The sequence below is a fragment of the Eucyclogobius newberryi genome, unplaced genomic scaffold, assembly GCF_026437365.1.
Source record: "Eucyclogobius newberryi isolate DKJ021-1_F unplaced genomic scaffold, fEucNew1.0.hap1 SCAF_19, whole genome shotgun sequence".
NCBI lineage: Eukaryota > Metazoa > Chordata > Actinopteri > Gobiiformes > Gobiidae > Eucyclogobius > Eucyclogobius newberryi.
Genome location: NW_027315823.1, coordinates 21,051,548 through 21,069,022, shown reverse-complemented (window position 1 = coordinate 21,069,022; position 17,475 = coordinate 21,051,548). Strand labels below are relative to the sequence as shown.

The 17,475-nt window shown below is 43.1% G+C and overlaps 2 protein-coding genes across 2 annotated transcripts in view; one reads left to right on the top strand and one right to left on the bottom strand.

Moving 5' to 3' along the window:
- The window catches only part of rplp2 (ribosomal protein, large P2), a 389,081-nt gene that overhangs the window by 301,406 nt on the left and 70,200 nt on the right, over window positions 1–17,475 (top strand). The gene's annotated exons all lie outside the window — the stretch shown is intronic.
- Window positions 1–17,475, bottom strand: part of tafa3a (TAFA chemokine like family member 3a) — a 127,932-nt gene that overhangs the window by 61,347 nt on the left and 49,110 nt on the right. The window lies entirely within an intron of this gene.

The following is a 17,475-nucleotide window of genomic DNA, read 5'->3' as shown; positions in this document are numbered from 1 at the left end:
TCGCCTTCTTATAATGTATTTTATGATCTAAGAACCACATTTCCATGTACTTTTTAGCTTTTGTTCTGGAGTAAACATTAAGGATAGTACTTTCTGCGGCTCCTTTAAATACCCAAGTATTTTTTTTCATTTTAATGCTGATGATACACAGCTATAAAAAGCTATATATCTTTCAGTGTTCTCAGCATGTCATCCTATCTCACATAAATTTGTGAGATAGGATTGTGAGATAAACTTTCTGATATTCCTGAATATATTTCAACCCATTCTCCATTCATGTAGGTCAAAGACATGGATTTGGTTGTATCCATGAAATTCAAGGTTAGAAAATGTCAAAATATTTATTGAAAAATCTACTGTTGGTTTGAAACTATTCTTTGAGTGGTACAGCACACGATAATCACAAAAAAACCTAACTCTTTTTTACAATTCAACATTTAACACATTTTAAAAAGAGAAAAACATCACTTTTATTGTGCAATAACACTGAGGTATTTATGTAGAAAACGTTGTTTGGTCATTTCATTTGAACTACCCCAAAATACAAAAATCCATATAGAAAAAAGTGCTGTACAAGTTTTCTTTTGATTTGTTTGTTCTTTTGATTCAAGTGCAATTGAATGCTACAGAGTTAGAGAAAAAGTGCTCCAATGTCCAAATGTACAAATCTCTATACCAGCCTTTCCCAAAGACTGCATTGCTATGTCGCACCAGAGTATAAGTCGCACCAGCCAAAAAATGCATAATAGAGAAGAAAAAAACATATATAAGTTACACTGGAGTATGAAATGCGGTTGCAAGTGTGAAAATAACAAACAATATCACATATATGTCGCTCCGGAGTATAAGTATATACGGTAAAATACGGCATATGTAAGCATTTTCGTCTAAGATGTACATATAATTAGTAAACTGACTTTTTTATGTGTAGACTGTGCCTCTGATTCCCCGAAAGGCACGATAGTGTCTGTCATTCACAGTAACCAGACCACCATTTAACTGTAGTTTATCTGTAACTCAACTGCTGCTACCTTGAGTGAGAGTATGTTTGTTGCTTGGTAATCTTCTTCCAAAAGTTTCCTCTGCACTAATACTTCTCATCTCCATTTGAGACTACATTACGGTCTCATGTACAGCCAAACAGAACAGGCCTCCTCTTATGTAATAAACGTGAAAGAAAATGACATCTGCTTTGTGTTCTCGCGCAACCACTCAAATTTGTCCAATGCTTGGTTTCATGTGCAAAAATCAGTGCTGGTGTTTTCGCATGAAGCGAGATGTTTAGGCGTGACTGTCTTTGTACTAACAGCCAAGATGTGGTACAACATCTTTGCTTGTGACTCCATTTGTGCTCTGTAGCATTATGAACTTTACTGAGTGAAGCATCACAAATATGATTTTACAGGGCTCCAGATTGTGCTTCTGAAATTATTTAAAAAAAAAAACGTTAGGCACACCAAAGTTTAGTAGTATTACTCAAATTAATTAATAAAAACCATAACCATAACCATTCCAATAGTATAAATACAACAAATTCGGTATCTGGTTAGAAATGCAATGATTTCTACCTACAGTATGGATAGAAATTAAATGACCTGACCCGTGCCAACTTGTATTCCTCATCTAAACCTGCAGGGCTTCTTCCAATTCCGCAGTTGTGTTCAGGTGGTCTGATGGAGCAGACTAACAGGAAAATAATTTCAACCGATGGAAGTGACAGGGAGAGCAGGTGGCTCATCACAACATGGCCTGATCAGGGTAAACCTATTTTGGTGTAGGTTAATACTGATTTCTACATGCTGAAGGCAAATACACATTTAGTTTGCAGATTAAATTGGAAGCAGCAACAGTGCACAAATGTATTTTAAATTAAAGGCCCATGTGAGCTATACACAGCTCACTAACCTGTGTGCAACCTCAGTGTGGGCCGTAAAATGACTTTGTTTACTGATGACATTGTTTACAATTGAACTGTCCATGTCAGGGCTCTGCGCAAGCATAAGACCATTGGCTCAGAATAATAATGAAAGTGTGATTATAGTTTGTTATAAACAGTGTTTATGTCATCATAAAATCATAAAATAACATCCGTGCACTGTTGGATGCATAAGGTACGGTATAGGCTGCATGCCACTATTAATTCATAAGAATGTCAGATAAATAAATAAATATAAATATTAAGCAGTTAGTACGGTTGTTGTTGATGACAACACACACTGTTGAAGAGTAAGTTTAACAAACTTTCAAAATGTCAAGGAAACCCATTGTCAGGGTAGCCGTGGCTACACCACTGAGCGAGAAGTGAATGAATAATGACATTGTGTTTGACGAGGCTAGTCAACCACATATATATAGTGCAATGAAAATGTAAGGCATTATCATTCAGATCGTAGACACTAGTTATTTTTGAAACATTAATATTAACCCTGTGTCTGAGTAAAAAACACTTAATTGTCTCTGTGGGAAAGTCTGTCCGCTACATTTGACCCATCCTTAAATGCAGCTGGGGCAACCTGTCAGGAGCCTTATGCAACCCCAGCGCAGCTCCAGGGACCTATCTCCAGATCTGGAGCTAAGCTTGGCCAGGTCAACCTTGGTTGGAGGATTTTGCCTAGTGAGCTATTTTCTCACTATATGTTTTATTTATAGATAAAACAATACATTTTAACAGTAACATTGTGTGAAAGAGAGATCTTCTCCATATGTCAAAATAGGCCTCATTATACTTAGTAAATTACTTCTCTCGTTGTTGGCAGGTTTCCGTTGCATAGCAACACTTTTCTCCTTGTGCATTTGATCACCTGCTTTATGTGGCAATAGTGATCCTCACAGCCGCTCATTATGTAAAGGGTTTCTCTTGATTACTCTTTAATGGATGACTATATTGAAGACACAAAAAACAGAGTCGCCCAGAGCAGTCAATGGGCCCAATCAGACAAAAGCATGTGTTTACAGCTGATACAAGACAAAGAGTGGACAGCATGGAGCAGCGGGCTGTGTTTAGAGGGCACAGCATCGCCAACACTGTTTATGCTAGGTGTTTTTGTTTACCGCTTATCTAAATATGACACACAGTTGGGTATGTACCAGCAGCCATGCCCCGGGCCAAGTCTGCTCCAAGTGATAGAAGCAAATAAACAACAATTTGAGCAAAACTGTGAGAGAGAGAGAGAGACAGAGATACAGAGAGACAGACAGAGAGACAGAGACAAAGACAGAGAGATAGACAAAGAGAGAGAAACAGAGAGAGAGAGAGAGAGAGTTAGTGCTGCATAAAACTAGATCAAAACTGCAAACACCAATAAATGCATAACGCCTTTATTGAACGTTATTAATCAGATAGATAGATAGATAGATAGAATACATAAATGTTCTTAACTATAATTACTTTTGTATGAGATTTATGTTTCTGAGCATTTTCACAGCACCAGTGTAACAATACTCCCAAGGTCAGTCATTCCAGCCGGGTCATTGACCTCTGTGGTCAGTTCATGACAGTTTATAAAAAAATCAATATGATGTCTGAGTGAGGCAAAGGCACTTAATGTCTGAAAAGTGGTTAACAATGAGATAAGCTAACCGGACGGATGCATTACAGTGTAAACAGTATATAAACATCAATATGCAACACTTGATATATAGGCTGACTGTGCGATGTGTCAAAACACAAAGAGTTTCACAGGTACAAACCTTCATTCCCATGGAGTTAAAGGAGAGGAAAGGGAAATTCTCATTGCAATAAATTACATTTAGTTTGGTCAATAAAGTTTTCCTTATCACAAAAACATTATATGATAAATAGGGACATGTTTTGGCAATGTCACAATGTAACTTTCACAACAATATTCGGAAGAACATACACCAGGCAAATCAATCTTGAGACATTTAATATACATTTTAATAACAAACTAGTTTTGCAGCAAGTTTCTGATATAGGGGCGTATTTTGCCCCCAGACTTAGTGTTAACGGGAGCCTTCTGCTTCCTTCACGACATTAACGCTGGCGTAATGTGGCTGTACTTTGCCACTAATAACTGTGGCATTCAAAAGCACCACATGTGTGTGTGATGGTTGTCATGGCCTCATACCCGGACAAAAAAGTGAGAAACAAAATAGTTTGATTTTGCGATTTGATTTTTCAATTGTTCCCAAAATTAAAAAAAAGCAAAAGCACAGAACCCGACTTTTGATCCATAAACGAGGGCAGGCAGCAGCAGAGCCACAGGAGCGGATGAGCCCAAAGTGCACACCCCCAGACTGCTGCGATGGCCCGCATTAGTCCCAGTGCCAGGCCTCTGAGCCCTGGGATGTTGTCACCAGCATGGAGTTCACAGGCATGTATGTGCAGACTTCTTGTGTGTAACCATGTGGCACACTTTCCGCATTTTCGCGTGGACGGCATGTCGGGTGCGGCACCTTACGGACCTTGGCATAAACCAACCTTAAGTCCTAATTACTCCCAGTGATTGGAGCAAATGTCCTCGCGATGGGATTGTCCGAATTTAACCAGAATAAACCAGAAGACCGGGTCCAGGACAACAAGCACAGCACTGTTACGTACAGCTGGACACCTGAGTGCTCGGTCGAATGCCGCATGGTCCGCAGGGTGCGAGGACAGAGCCACGCACTATGGTCAGCTCCGGAGCCAGTACCAGGTGTCCAACGCTGGAGGAGAAGGTGTCCAGCACAGAGCCCTGTTTACGTGAGTGGTGGAAACATTTAAACACGTCAAATTGGACTGTATTCACTATTCCATGATTTATCATTTGTGTTATTTATGCTTATGTTTTATTATGATTATCTCGTCCATACTGAGATAGTAATATGACTCCAGGAAATGTCTTGGCCATTTTTCAGTGCACTACTGAAGATGATTAGTTAGGATTCTGGCAGAATGCATCATACTACGCCCTCAATTTGCTTCACTCCACCTCATATTTTTGCATCATCACACCTCTTGTTTAGAATTCCACGCCCTGCGCTGTCAGCAATTACTCTGACACAAGATGTCAGGAAATTAGCTTCTCAACGCCCAAGTTACCGCTAAGATAATAGTCACTTGTGCATATCTTACTGGTAGAAAAATCATTTTGTTTTAGGTAGTGAGTCAGTCAGACAATAGTCATAATTTGAGCCAGCCCTGCTGTTTTCCCAGAGGCAAAATCAGAAAGGAAGAAAACAATGCAACGGATTAAAACAGTGAGCACCTGATTTATTGTTCTTACAGTGCATTTTTTGTGTCTGGAGTTGGACAGAGGGAGAGGTTTTACTTTCAGCTTTCGAAGTGTGTTCAAAATCTAAAAAAAAAAATCAAATTATATAATATATAACTTTTTTTTTTTTTTTTTATTCCTTTGCTAAAACAGCATACAACTATGATAAGATAAGATAAGATAAGATAAGCCTTTATTTGTCCACACAATGGGGACTATAAACAATGGCCAAATCTATAAATGTAAAGACAATACCATTATAGCTCAATAAGGCCTCTGCATACTCCTCTTAGTCACTGTTGGAACATAAGGCGACAACAAGGCGTTTGTTCCAGTCATCAGAAATACTTTCCTGCTTCCAGATAATTGTGAGTTTGTCAGTCAGGCTGTATTTATAGCGTTTAACATCTCGTGTAATAGCCTCTATCTGCCTTGGCCTGGGCAGTTGTTAAGTTTCTGCCCTCCTTATCTTTGTTTTCACCTTTGGCAGTGGGTCAACCATAAAAGTCCTAAACAGTTAGGAGAAAGGGCTTCAGCTGCGTTTGGAGAATCTGAGTGTCCTAACCAGTGGCGGGAACAACATATGGGAAGTCACGTGTCTCTGCTGCCGTGTAATATAATTAAATCTTCTTTAGACTTAACTTGTGAAAAACCTAGAATAAAAACCATACCTATTGTTTCAAATTCCATGTCGCCAAAAAGGAAATCAGCCTTAAAGTGCTCGGTGGGTTAACTCCAGTGTTATTGGAACGGCTTATTGGAGGCTGGTTACATAGTCGTACAGGCCAGAGCTCACAAACCTGTTGCAAAAATGTCTGTCCTGGGTGTGGCAGCAGAGGTTGAGTGAGGCCTCTGGCACACATGGCTAGTCCCTGGACCTGCTGGGCCACTCTGTATCTGCCATCTCCTGCTGTGGTCCACTGAGGTCCACTCACTCCTGACTCACTGCAGCGTGTTCTGTGCCACGGGACACACGCTACAATACAGCAGGATCAGAGAGCTGTCGCGCTGCATCAACACATCCCACTGTCCACAGGCCCAGAGAACAAGATTCACAGAGACACTGGATTTTCTAGCCCCTCTCACTTTCTATGCAAATATCGCTGCATCCCACGGTCCAGTCAAGCATAACAATGAGGCCTGGATACAGAATTTAGAAATGGGGGGAATTCTTTCTAAAGTAGGCTCACTATGTGCCAACACTGGATGTATCCGGCAATCCCAAATTGGCAATTTTATAATTTTTCGGGCGCCAGGTTTTGGTGCTGACCTTTTTTATTTTGAAATATGGGTAGTACCTTCAATAACTCAATAATTATGTCAATGATGTCATTATACGCATTAATTGTATCAGAGAAATTTGAAATGTATTATAACAGAAGTGCAGAAATATTTGAAAGTTTACAAAACATGTTTTCATTTTTTTGCCCTTTTCGTAGGATTTTACCATAAATTATAGACTTGATATTAAAATGTTGCATGATTTAAAAACATTCACAAATTTCAATATATTGCCCATCTCTTCAAAGGAAGTGAATAAGTTTATTGTTTTTGAAGAAAAATGTAGTTATATTTGACCTCTATCTCAAGTTGCATCCTTTATCTGGGTTAAATTGAGTAAAAACCTCATAGTCAAAGACCTGTCCCTAAACAACAAATCAATTAATCAAAAGAATAATCGCGATTAATCATTGGGTATATTATCAATGGATATTATTTGGAAATGGAACGCTGGTCAGTGACCTAATGCCAAGCGTTATAGTACTCAAATTACACCCTCCTCTTTCGCTGGACGGGACAACCTAAAAGTTCTGCATTTCATCCCAAAAGTCTAATTTTAAATAAATTAAAAAGTTTTTAAACTTATCCTTAACCCTAACCCTAAATATGTTCTAACGCTACTCAAGACCCCTACACTCCTTCTGACGCTACTCAAGACCCCTACACTCCTACTAACGCTACTCAAGACCCCTACACTCCTTCTGACGCTACTCAAGACCCCTACACTCCTACTAACGCTACTCAAGACCCCTACACTCCTTCTGACGCTACTCAAGACCCCTACATTCCTACTAACGCTACTCAAGACTCCTACACTCCTACTAACGCTACTCAAGACTCCTACCCTCCTACTAACGCTACTCAAGACTCCTACATTCCTAGTAACGCTACTGAAGACTCCTACCCTCCTACTAACGCTACTCAAGACTCCTACATTCCTAGTAACGCTACTCAAGACTCCTACACTCCTACTAACGCTACTCAAGACTCCTACCCTCCTACTAACGCTACTCAAGACTCCTACATTCCTAGTAACGCTACTCAAGACCCCTACACTCCTACTAACTTTACTCAAGACTCCTACACTCCTACTAACGCTACTTAAGACTAGACTTCTACACTCCTACAAACGCTACTCAAGACTCCTACACTCCTACTAATGCTAATCAAGACTTCTACACTCCTTCTAACGCTACTCAAAACTCCTACACTCCTACTAACGCTACTCAAGACCCCTACACTCCTACTAACGCTACTCAGGACTCCTACACTCCTACTAACGCTACTCAAGACTCCTACACTCCTACTAACGCTACTCAAGACTCCTACTAACGCTACTCAAGACTCCTACACTCCTACTAACGCTACTCAAGACTTCTACACTCCTACTAACGCTACTCAAGACTCCTACACTTCTACTAACGCTACTCAAGACTCCTACACTTCTACTAACGCTACTCAAGACTCCTACACTTCTACTAACGCTACTCAAGACTTCTACACTCCTACTAACGCTACTCAAGACTCCTACACTTCTACTAACGCTACTCAAGACTCCTACATTCCTAGTAACGCTACTGAAGACTCCTACACTCCTACTAACTCTACTCAAGACTCAAGACTCAACTATTCTAAATCGTATAATAACAGTAGAATATTCACTGCACTTTTTAGTGTTCTGAAACTTTAAAAAGAGAGCCCCAAATGCAAAGAGAATTTGAAAGGCAGTCTGAATTCTAATAAACAATCAATGCAAACACATACTATGTTTTAATTAATACTCAGATAATTTGATGATCTTTGGCTATTTCTTGTAATTTTCCTAGTTTCAGGAGAATTTTAGGTTGATAACAAGTCAGTTAAAAACATTAGGGCATGTACAGTCCCATTAAAAAAAATATTCAGTGTGTGAAAAGTATTTGTGACATAAACTTTGCGCATGCGCCAGGCTGAAGCTGTAATAAGATGAAAGTGAGGCTAAGTGGATTTTTGAGCATTATTTTCCTCACACTTATTGTGCTTTATCTGCTATATTTTTTAATTATTTTGTAAATATTTTTTTCTATTTTACTGTACGATAGGGACACGCGCTGGAATCGTTTTCAATTCAACTGTTTTTGACTTTTTTCGGCTGGATTTGAGCGTTTTTCGTTGTGTTGTTGTGACGTGAGCTAGCTCCGAGCGAGCCCACCAGCCCCCCCGCGCCCTCCGGCCGCCGCTAAAGTACGGCGTGTCGTTGGTACACGTTTATATACACGTTTATATGAAAGAGGAACTTCACGAACGATCGGGACACGCACAGGAATCGCTTTAAATTAACTTGTTTTGACTTTATTCGGCTGGATTGAGTGTTTTCGTCGCGTCGTGGCAATGTGTCTTGGCTCTGAGTCCCCCGGCTCCGGCCCCGCCCCCCGGCCGGCGCCGTACCGCGTTTACACAAAGGAGGAACTAATGAAACTGTGGAGAACAGTCGTCTTACCCGGAGATCGTCACGTTATCCCGGCGGACATCCTAAGGAAAACGCAACGAAGCAGACGGGCTGGACGTAAACTCCGAGAGAAGAGAGGGACAAACAGGAAGTCGGTTCCCGCCGTAGTCATGGGTAACGTGAGGTCCCTTCAAAATAAAATGATGGAAATAGCGAGCCTCATGCGGTCCCAGAGGATTTATAGGGACAGCAGTGTCCTCTGGTTTGGACAATTTTCATCTGCTGCGGGCGGACAGAACGAAAGAATGCTTGAAGAAAAGAGGAGGCGGTCTGGCGGTGTATGTGAACACGAGCTGGTCCAAACCCGAACACTGCACAGTGAGGGAGCAGCTATGTAACAAGGATATTGAACTATTGGCTATTGGCATGAGGCCATGTTATCTGCCCCGGGAGTTCTCACATGTGATTTTGATCGCAGTCTATGTGGCCCCGTCTGCCAATGCTGAATATGCTTGTGAAGCACTGCTCTCCTGCACTTGTAGGCTGCAAACACAGCATCCGCAGGCTCTCTTCCTCGTCTCTGGTGACTTTAACCACGCTTCTCCCTCTTCTGTTCTACCAACATACACCCAGTATGTTACCTGCCCCACCAGAGAGAAGAGAACATTGGACTTGTTTTTTGCCAACACCAAAGAGGCTTATTCCTCTTCCCCCCTCCCTCCCCTGGGCAGCTCGGACCACAACCTTGTACATCTGAGGCCTGTGTATGAACCCATCGTGCGCAGGCAGCCTGTGGTGTCCCGTGAGGTGAGGATGTGGTCTGCTGAGAGCGAGGAGGCTCTGAGGGTCTGCTTCAGCACCACTGTCTGGACTGAGCTCTTTGGCCCACATGGGAAGGACATCACTGAAGGAGAAGAAGAGAGCCTTCAGGTCAGGGAACAAGGAGGAGCTGAGGACTGTGCAGAAGGAGCTGAGGAGGGAGATCAGGCAGACTAAGGCCGGCTACAAGAGGAGGATGGAGGAGCAGCTGCAGCAAAAGAACATTCAGGGAGTGTGGAGAAGCCTGAAACCCATCTCGGGCTTCAAAATCCCCCCTGCCCAGACAGAGGGGGATCTACAGTGGGTGAATGATTTAAATGCTCACTTCTTGAGATTTGATCGGTCGCCCGCCCCTCCCCCTGCACAGCTGCATGCTCCCTCTTCCACAGCTGGACAATGCCCTGCATCTGTTCCTCTTCGCTTCTCTGCCCCGGACCATCAGCTCCCCACTTCGCCTGGACTCACCCATCCCCCCAGCACACAGTCCCCCTGCCAACCACTGACTGTCACAGCAGCACAGGTGAGGAGTGAGCTGAAGAGGATTAAAGTGAGGAAGGCAGCAGGACCTGACAGCATCAGCCCCAGGCTCCTTAAGTCCTGCGCAGATGAACTGTGTGGAGTTATGGAGCATGTCTTCAACATGAGCCTGAAGCTGAGGGTGGTACCACAGGTCCTGTCTGGTACCTGTGCCCAAGACACCGCGCGCCAAAGACTTCAGCAGCTTCAGGCCGGTGGCTCTCACGTCCCACCTGATGAAGACACTGGAGCGGCTGGTCCTGGACCACCTCCGCTCCACCGTGAGCTCAGCCATGGACCCGCTGCAGTTTGCATATCGGCCTGGCATCAGAGTGGAGGACGCCGTCATCTCCCTGCTGCACCGCTCTCTCTCTCACCTGGAAAAGCCTGGCAGCTCTGTGAGGATCCTGTTCTTTGATCTCTCCAGCGCGTTCAACACCATCCAGCCGCTGCTCCTGAGGGACAAGCTGGAGACGGCTGGTGTGGAGTATGACCTGGCAGAGTGGATCCTGGACTACCTCACAGACCGACCCCAGTTTGTGAGAGCCCGGGACTGTGTGTCTGACACTCGGACCTGCAGTGTGGGGGCGCCCCAGGGCACTGTCCTCGCGCCCTTTCTCTTCACCCTCTACACTGCAGACTTCAGACACGACACGGACAGCTGTGTCCTGCAGAAGTTCTCTGACGACTCTGCCATAATCGGACTAATCACGGACGACGATGATGCGGAGTACAGGGGACTGGCGCAGGACTTTGTGGACTGGTGTCAGCGGAACCACCTCCTCATCAACGCGGGGAAGACCAAGGAGATGGTGGTGGATTTCCGCAGACGCCACCCCATTGCCCCCTCACCAGTGAACATCCAGGGACGGGACATTGAGAGAGTGGACTCATACAAGTACCTGGGTGTTCATCTGAATCACAAACTGGACTGGACTCATAACACAGACGCACTGTACAGGAAGAGCCAGAGTCGGCTCTACCTCCTGAGGAGACTCAGGTCTTTTGGAGTGACAGGGCCACTCCTGAAGACCTTCTACGACTCTGTGGTGCATCAGCCCTCCTGTATGGTGTGGCCTGCTGGAGCAGCAGCATCACAGAGAGGGAGAGGAAGAGACTGGACAAAGTCATCAAGAAGTCCAGCTCTGTCCTGGGCTGCGCTCTGGACTCAGTGCAGGAGGTGGGGGACAGGAGGGTCCTGGCTAGATTCACATCTATGCTTGACCATGAGTCTCACCCCCTGCAGGACACTCTCTCCGCTCTGGAGAACAGCTTCAGTGAGAGGCTGATCCACCCTCGCTGTGGGAGGGAGAGGTTTCGTAGGTCTTTCCTTCCTGCTGCTGTCAGACTTTATAACAAACACTGTTAGTCCTGAACACTCGCAATACTGACCTAACCATGTGCAATTCCGTCATAAATGCAATTACTGTTGTGATTCATGTGCAATTACTGTGAAATTCATGTGCAATCTATGTGCTGTTGTGACACATATTCATGTGCAATTACTGTCGTGATCAAATGCAATGGTATTTATGTATTTATTTATTTGTCAATGTGAGTTATTGTTTATAGGAGATCTTCTACTGAAGTGTTTTTCAGACTTCCTATAAGTGATCTGTTCTTTTCTTCTGTATCTGCCTCTGTATCTACCTGCGTTGCACCAATGAAATTTCCCCATGTGGGACAATAAAGGAATATCTTATCTTATCTTATCTTAATATAAGCATAAAATATTGCTTTGCTTTGGAGTTATGTAAACCACAATGGAATAAACAGCACTCTCAAATTTACAGTTAGGCTGAAGAGTAGACTGTCAGTATATAGTGTTACCTTTTGGGAACAACTTTTAATTAAAGCCGCAAGCGGCATCCAACGGCCCTCGCGGGCCGCCGGCCTTCCGACTCTGCTCTCTGCATTTTACAGAGTTGGCGCTAACGCAATTGTCTAAGAACTAAGACAGTGACACATTGGACATGTACAATGCTGTGCTTAACCAGTGCAAATGAAGACAAATATCGGTCAAATGTGCAGCTCCAGCGCACAGAGACCGTGACACTTGTACACACTTGTGTAGATGATTCTCCCCAAATATGAACTTGATCGGATAATCGCCCTAGGAGGAGTTTGTTAAAGTGTGAAGTGTAAAAATGTGGTCATTTTAGAGATTTTGCGGTTTCCCCATAGGGATAACATTGGATGTTTCTGTCATCGCTACGGCAACGCTTTACCAAATATGACTTTGGCTCCCATACTTTTATTTTGGGAATGGCAAATGAGAATTGTGTGCAAAATGTCATGTCATTTGGAAAAACTCTTGTTTATAGGCCACTCTGAAGGCCAAATAGTCCAAATTCTGCGAAAAGTTTGCGGCTCAGCTGCACAGAGACCGTAAATGTTATCCATAAAATTTGAATAACTTTTGATGCCCCACTTGTATAGAGGAGGTACACTGATTTTGAGATCGGTGGGCCAAACGCACTAGGAGGAGTTTGTTAAAGTGTGAAGCGTAAATGTGAACATTTCAAGGATTTGGCGTTTTTCCCATTTGTGACAGTATATTTGCAGCTCCACGGCACAGAGACCGTACCACTTAAAATCAAAATATGGATAACTTTTGATGCCCCGTTTGTGTAGATGATTTTCCCCAAATATGAGCTTGATCGGGCAATCGCCCTGGGAGGAGTTCGTTAAAGTGTGAAGCGTAAAAATGTGGTCATTTTAGAGATTTCGCTGTTTTCCCATTTCTGACATATATTTGCGGGTCCGCCACACAGAGACCGTAGCACTTAGAATCAAAATATGGATACGTTTTGATGCCCCGCTTGTGTAGATGATATTCTCCAAATATGAACTTGATCGGACAATCGCCCTAGGAGGAGTTCGTTAAAGTGTGAAGCGTAAAAATGTGGTGATTTGAGCGATTCTACGATTTTCCCATAAGGATAACATGGGATGTTTCTGTCATCGCTACGGTTACGCCGTACAAAATATGACTTTGGCTCTCATACTTTCATGATCAGGATGGCAAATTAGAATTTTGTTCAAAATATCATGTCATTTGGAAAAACTCTATTGCTTATAGGCCACTCTGAAGGCCAAATAGTCAGAATTCTGGGAAACGTTTGCGGCTCCGTCGCACAGAGACCGTAAAAGCTATCCTTAAAATGTGGATAACTTTAGATGCCCCACTTGTCTAGAGGACGTACACCGATTTTGAGGTTGGTGGGCAAAACGCACTAGGAGGAGTTCGTTAAAGTGTGAAACAGAAAAATGTTGATATTCGAGAGATTTAGCGGTATTCCCATAGGGATAACATGGGAAGTTAATGTCATCGCTACGACTACTCCGTAAAAAATAAGGCATTTGTCTGATTGGTTTTTTTGATCGGCACGAGAGGAATGCGTGTCCCGAATTTCGTAGCTTTACGACAAAGTTGACCTCGGGGCGTCTCCCATAGGCGCAATGTATTTTGACTTTTGTCGGTGGCGCTGTCGCGCCATTTTTTACCGAAAAAAAAAATGGCCCAGAAAAAACAAAATTTTTCGCCGATTCTGAATTTTGGGCAAAGTTTGGTGAGTTTTTGAGCATGTTCAGGGGGTCAAATTAGAGTTCAAAGCGCTGAAGAAGAACAATAAAAAATATAGCCGCAAGCGGCAATGATCGGCCCTCGCCACGCCACCGCCGCCACGCCGCAAGAGGAGGGGGCGCTAACGCGCCCCAATTGTCCTTTTAGTACGCCTACTGCTGAATCTGTGACGCTGTCACATCTTCTCCCCTTTGTTTTACCATCAAAAAGCAATTTTATTTTGAATTCTTGGCAAAATGTGCGGCTTTGCCGCACAGACACCGTGACTCTTAGAATAAAAATGTGGATAACTTTTGATGGTCCACACCTGAAGATGAGTCTCACCAAATTTCAGGTTAATATGTCTAACGCCCTGGGAGGAGTTTGTGACAGTATAAAGTGTAAACATGTTCAGGCAATTTCCCCATTGGAATAACATGGGAGGTTTCGGTCATCGCAACGGCAACGTCATAACAATTATGACATGGGTCTCATTGACTTTTTTGATGGGGATGCCAAAATTGAGTTGTGTGTCAAATTTCATATAATTTCGCAAAACTAAATATTTAACCTCCATATAAAATCTGTAGGGGACGCTGTGGCTCCAAATTCATTTATTTCACTTCAAGTAGGTTTAGGGCAAAGAGTTTAACAACTGATTCTAATTTGACGCAATTCGGACTTTATCTGCGCAAACGGCAGAAATGTTAAATTTGGAAGATTTCTGAAATTCTAGCTACAGTTTGCGGCTTCGCCGCACAGAGACCGTGACAGGTATCAATGTAATTTGAATAACTTTTGATGTCCCACTCCTCAGTAGCATTTTCACCAAATTTCAGCTTTTTAGAGCCAACGCCCTGGGAGGAGTTCGTAAAAGTACGACGTTTGGAAAAACTCCCGAGTCATGCTTAGCCATTTTTGAAGCAATATGGCCGACATTTGGTTGGGCGAACGGCGTTGCCGTAATAATATTTTTTACTTCTCTTGTCACCATCTACCTCTGCGCCAAATTTCATGATTCTACGATCAGATTTTTTTTGGGTCATTTCCTATCTCTCAATGCATTTTTGGTACATTTGGGGGCGCTGACGCGCCAATTTTTTTTATTTTAGAAAAGGGAAATAGCCAGAATGTAGAGAGGCACGATTTTTAGAGGAGTGCAAATTTTTGTGACTTTTCGTCAATGTTCACTGGGTAAAAAATAGGGGGGTTGGTCCCGAGAAAAAAGAAAGAAGAAAGAATATTAAAGCCGCAAGCGGCATCCAACGGCCCTCGCGGGCCGCCGGCCTTACGACTCTGCGCTTTTGACTTGATAAAGATGGCGCCCTTATTGTGTGTTGAATAAAAAAAGAACTTGACAGACGGCGACACATTGGACATGGCCAATCCAGTGCAAATGAACACAAGTGTCAGTCAAATTTGCTGCGCCGCCGCACAGAGACCGTAGCACTTGGAATAAAAATATGGATAACTTTTGATGCCCCGCTTGTGTAGATGATTTTTCCCAAAGTAAAGCTTGATCGAGCTATTGCCCACGGAGGAGTTTGTTAAAGTGTGAAGCGTAAATGTGAACATTTCAAGGATTTGCCGTTTTTCCCATTTGTGACAGTATATTTGCAGCTCCACGGCACAGAGACCGTACCACTTAAAATCAAAATATGGATAACTTTTGATGCCCCGTTTGTGTAGATGATTTTCCCCAAATATGAGCTTGATCGGGCAATCGGCCTAGGAGGAGTTTGTTAAAGTGTGAAGCGTAAAAATGTGGTGATTTGAGCGATTCTGCGATTTTCCCATAAGGATAACATGGGATGTTTCTGTCAACGCTACGGTTACGCCGTACAAAATATGACTTTGGCTCTCATACTTTTATGATCAGGATGGCAAATTAGAATTTTGTTCAAAATATCATGTCATTTGGAAAAACTCTATTGTTTATAGGCCACTCTGAAGGCCAAATAGTCAGAATTCTGGGAAACGTTTGCGGCTCCGTCGCACAAAGACCGTAAAAGTTATCCTTAAAATTTGGATAACTTTAGATACACCACTTGTCTAGAGGACGTACACCGATTTTGAGGTTGGTGGGCAAAACGCACTAGGAGGACTTCGTTAAAGTGTAAAACATAAAAATGTGGTAATTTGAGAGATTTTGTGGTTTTCCCATAGGGATAACATGGGAGGTTTCTGTCATCGCTACGACTACGGCGTAAAAAATTAGGCATTTTTGTGATTGGCTTTTGTGATCGGGACGGCAAAATAGAATTTTGGGTAAAGTTTAGACAATTTTGGTAAAACTAATTTTTGACCTTCAATGTTAATTTAAAGGTCACTCTGTAGGGGGCGCTATCACTGCCATTTCAATTTTGTCATCATAAACTGGTCCAAACTAGAAAGTTTAACAACTGATTCAAATTTGGTCCTAATCGGACTGGTTTTGATCAAATGGGAGCAATTTTTAGACCTGCAATATTCCAAAATAAGTTGTCCAACTTTGCGGCTGCGCCGCACACAGACCGTAAAAGGTATATCAAAAAATTGAATAACTTTAGATGCCCCACTTGTCCAGAGGACGTACGCCGATTTTGAAGTCGGTGGGCAAAACGCCCTAGGAGGAGTTCGTCAAAGTTTGACGTAAACAAAATGGCTAACTCAGCTTGTTTTCATTTTCAAAGGAAGATGGCGGCCATAGGGTAAGTTTGGGGGCGTGGCCACAATGATTTTTTTTGTTTATCCTCACGAGAGGAATGCGTGTCCCGAATTTCGTAGCTTTACGCCAAAGTTGACCTCGGGGCGTCTCCCATAGGCGCAATGTATTTTGACTTTTGTCGGTGGCGCTGTCGCGCCATTTTTTAACGAAAAAAAAAATGGCCCAGAAAAAATAAAATTTTTCGCCGATTCTGAATTTTGGGCAAAGTTTGGTGAGTTTTTGAGCATGTTCAGGGGGTCAAATTAGAGATCAAAGCGCTGAAGAAGAACAAGAAAAATAATAATAATAATAATAATAATAATAATAATATTTTTAGCAAAAACAATATAGCCGTTTTTACTATAACAACAAATGATACATCGTTTGAAAGCTCTAAGCCTTCCCGATGCCGCCATGGGGTGGAATCATCATTACGAGCGCTTACGCGCTCGTCACTCCCTATTCCGTCGGGATGCCCCGCCCACTCCCCATAGACTTCCATTGATTTGAGCAGATACAAGCATGGCCCATGCCTGCGGCATGGATTCTCGCATACGGGACGATGCCAGGAGGGTTTTTGGAGGAATGCAGCGCTTCGCGCTGCTGTTGTCAACAATTAGTGAATGGGCTACGCCCATTCACTAATTGTTGACTATTTCTGTCATAGCAGGAGTAAGTATGCATGATCCATGCCTTCGGCATGGGCTAGTTCACTGTACTTGCCAGGGGCGACGGGGTACCAAACATGCGGGCTGCGCCCGCATGTTTGGTCAGACAGTTGCAACGCTGCCTTCGGCAGCGTTGCGGGAGCAATAGGCCCTCCCCCTGCTGGGGCTCGGGCCTAAAAATAATAATATTTTTAGCAAAAACAATATAGCCGTTTCCACTATAACAACAAATTATACATCGTTTGAAAGCTCTAAGCCTTCCCGATGCCGCCATGGGGTGGAATCATCATTACGAGCGC